This window comes from Galeopterus variegatus, unplaced genomic scaffold (genome assembly GCF_000696425.1).
Source record: "Galeopterus variegatus unplaced genomic scaffold, G_variegatus-3.0.2 Scaffold10519, whole genome shotgun sequence".
Classification (NCBI taxonomy): domain Eukaryota; kingdom Metazoa; phylum Chordata; class Mammalia; order Dermoptera; family Cynocephalidae; genus Galeopterus; species Galeopterus variegatus.
This window is the reverse complement of record NW_007736630.1, coordinates 25,651-28,973: the sequence shown is the minus strand read 5'-3', so window position 1 is coordinate 28,973 and position 3,323 is coordinate 25,651.

Sequence of the window (3,323 nt, the reverse complement as noted above, 5' to 3'; positions counted from 1 at the left end):
TAAAAAATAAACAAATTAATTCACCCACATACACACACAAAAAAAAACCGGGGCGGGGGTAATAAGATATAACAACTATACTTTTATGAAGTTGTTACAACAAGCAAACGGAAAGGACATTCTTGGGGGGAGGGGAAAGAGGGAGGAGGGAGGGAGGTGTCAGTGATGGGCCATAATAATCATATACATTGTATATTGACAAAATAAAAATTTAACGAAAAAAAAAAGGAAAAAAAACAAAAAAACAGAAAGCTCCTCTATGACACACATTACAGTCAAACTGGCAAAATTCAAAAACAAAGAGAATCTTAAGAACAGTAAGAGAAAAGTATCAAGTCACATATAATGGAGTGCTCATCAGACAAAAGGAGACTTTTCAACAGAAACTCTACATGCCAGAAGAGAATGGAATGATATATTCAAAATTCTCAAAGAAAAAATAAATTCCAGCCAAGGATACTATACCCAGAAAGGCTATCCTTAAGAAATAAAGGAGAAATAGTATATTTTGCAGACAAACAAAAAATGAGAATTACCTACCAATTGACCAGTGCTATAAGAAATCCTCAAAGGTGTGCTGCATCTGGAATCCACAAAATGATAATCAGTACCATGAATAAACAAGAAAGAACAAAACCACTGGTAGAACAAAAATGCAAATAAAAGAGAAAGAACCTATATCCTACCACCTTAAAAAAAAAAAAAACCAGTAACCAACAAACACCATAGACAAAGAATAAAAGTGGAAGAAAGGAATAAAAGATATTTCAAACATCCTAATGAAAATCAATGAAATGCCTGGAGTAAAACAACACCTTTCAGTAATTATCCTAAATGTAAATGAACTCTATATCTATGGAACATTTCATCCAATAACCACAGAATATACATTCTTCTCATCAGCACGCAGAACATTCTCCAGGATAAACCACATGTTAGGTCACAGAGAAAGTCTCAACAAATTTTTTAAAATTGAAATCATTTCAAGTGTCTTTTTAGACCACAATGGATTAAAACTAGAAACCAGTAACAAACAAAACTTTGGAAATATACATATACATGGAAATTCAACAACATACTCATGAACAACTTATGGGTCCAAGAAGTAATTAAAAGGAATGAGAAGATAAAATTTCTTCAAACTAATGAAAATAAAGACACACCATACCAAAACCTGTGAGATACTCAAAAGAATGGAAATAATCATGTTGTCAGGACACCTGCATTTACATGTTCATCGCAGCTCTGCTTACAACAGCCATGATATAGAACCAACCTAAATGTCCATCAATGGATGACTGGATAAAGACAATGTGGTATATACACACAATGAAATACTACTCAGTCATCAAAAAAAGAAATTCTGCCATTTGTAGCAACATGTATCAGCTTGAAGACAATTATGTTAAGTGAAATATGCCAGGCACAGAAAGAGAAATACCACATTTTCTCACTCATAAGTGGGAGCTAAGAGAAGAAAGAAAGAAAGAAAGAAAGAAAGAAAGAAAGAAAGAAAGGCCACAATAAAACATTTAACTTTTAATAGGAGAGAACACATCTATAGTTAGCAGATGTGGGAAAGGGGAAGGGCGAGGGGAGATTGGGAGTAAATGGGTAAGGGACAGAAAGGATAATTAAGACTTGTAATGATGAACATGCTAATAATGTTGCTTTGATCATCATTAATGTGCCAAAGCTTTTAATAATGTTTTGACTGTTTCTATATATTAGGAAACTTAAATGAAGGGAAGAGTATCATTTTATGTAATATAGATGTAAATTTTCAAATAAAAATGTTAAATATGGTTTCATTAAAAAAAAAGAAAGAAAGAAAGAAAGAAAGGCCACAATAAAACATTTAACTTTCAATAGGAGAGAACAGACTTATAGTTAGCACAGGTGGGAAAGGGGGTGGGCGAGGGGAGTTTGGGAGTAATTGGGTAAGGGGCACAAAGGATAATTAAGACTAGTGATGATGAACATGCTAATAATATTGCTTTGATCATCATATACCATACACAAATATTGACAGTCAACTCTTTACCCTATGAATATGTAGAAAAAATTGTGTTTCATTTGAAAAAATTAAAAACAAAGCCTGTGGGATACTAAAAGCATTCCAAAGAGGGAAGTTTATTCAAATAAACACACCAAAAGAATAGAAAGATTCCAAATAAACAACCTAATACAATACAAAAAGAACTAGAAAAACAAGAACAATATAATCCCAAAATTATAAGGTGGAAAGACATAATTAAGATCAGAGCTGAACTAAATGAAATAGTGGGAGCTAAGAGAGAAAGAAAGAAGGAAAGAAAGACCACAGTGGTGCATTGGACTTGCACAGGGAGAGAACATACTTTGGGCTACAAAGTGGAGAGGGGAGCTAGAGGGCGGGGGAGGGAGGATGGGGATAACTGGGTGGGGACACGGGGTACGAATGCAATTTATGGTAACAGGCATGCTGCCAGTATGAATCTGGCCTAAAGATTGTGGGAACGAGGGGTGATAATCAGCTTTGTATCTCATGAATATTCATAACTGAAAAACAAACAAACAAACAGATAAAAAGAAATACAGACCCCAAAATGATACAAAGGAACAACGAAAAAAAAGTTGGTTTTTCAAGAAAATAAACAAAACAGACAAACCAATATCTGGACTAACTAAAAAACGGAGAGAATCAAAATAAGAAAACTCAAAAATAAAAAGGAGGCATTACAACTGATACAACAGAAATACAAAGAATCATTAGAAACTATTATAAACAAATATACACTGACAAAATTGAAAAACTGGAAGAAATGAATAAATTTCTGCATGCATGCATACTACCAAGACTGAATCTAGAAGAAATAGAAAAGCTAAAGAGACCAATAACAAGCAACAAGATTTAATAACTAATCAGTAGTCTCCCAACTAAGAAAATTCCAAGACCTGGTGGATTTACTGCTGAATTCTACCAAATTTTTAAAGAGGAATTATTACCAATTCTACTCAAACTTTTCCAAGGAATTGAAATAGAGGCCATTCTCCCAAACTCATTCTATGAAGCCACCATCACTCTGATATGAAAACCAGACAAAGATACTACAAAAAGAAAACTACTGGGAGGAGGGCGGGAAGTGTCGGTGGTGGGCCATAATAATCATATACATTGTATATTGACAAAATAAAAAATTAAAAAAAAAATAAATAAAAAATAAAAAAAAAATAAAAAAAAAATAAAATAAAATAAAAAATCCCAAAACCCAGCTCTGGTTAAATCTAACTCTTTGTCTACTTTCTTGCTGTATTTGTGAAGCTAAGTAGTCTCACTTGAG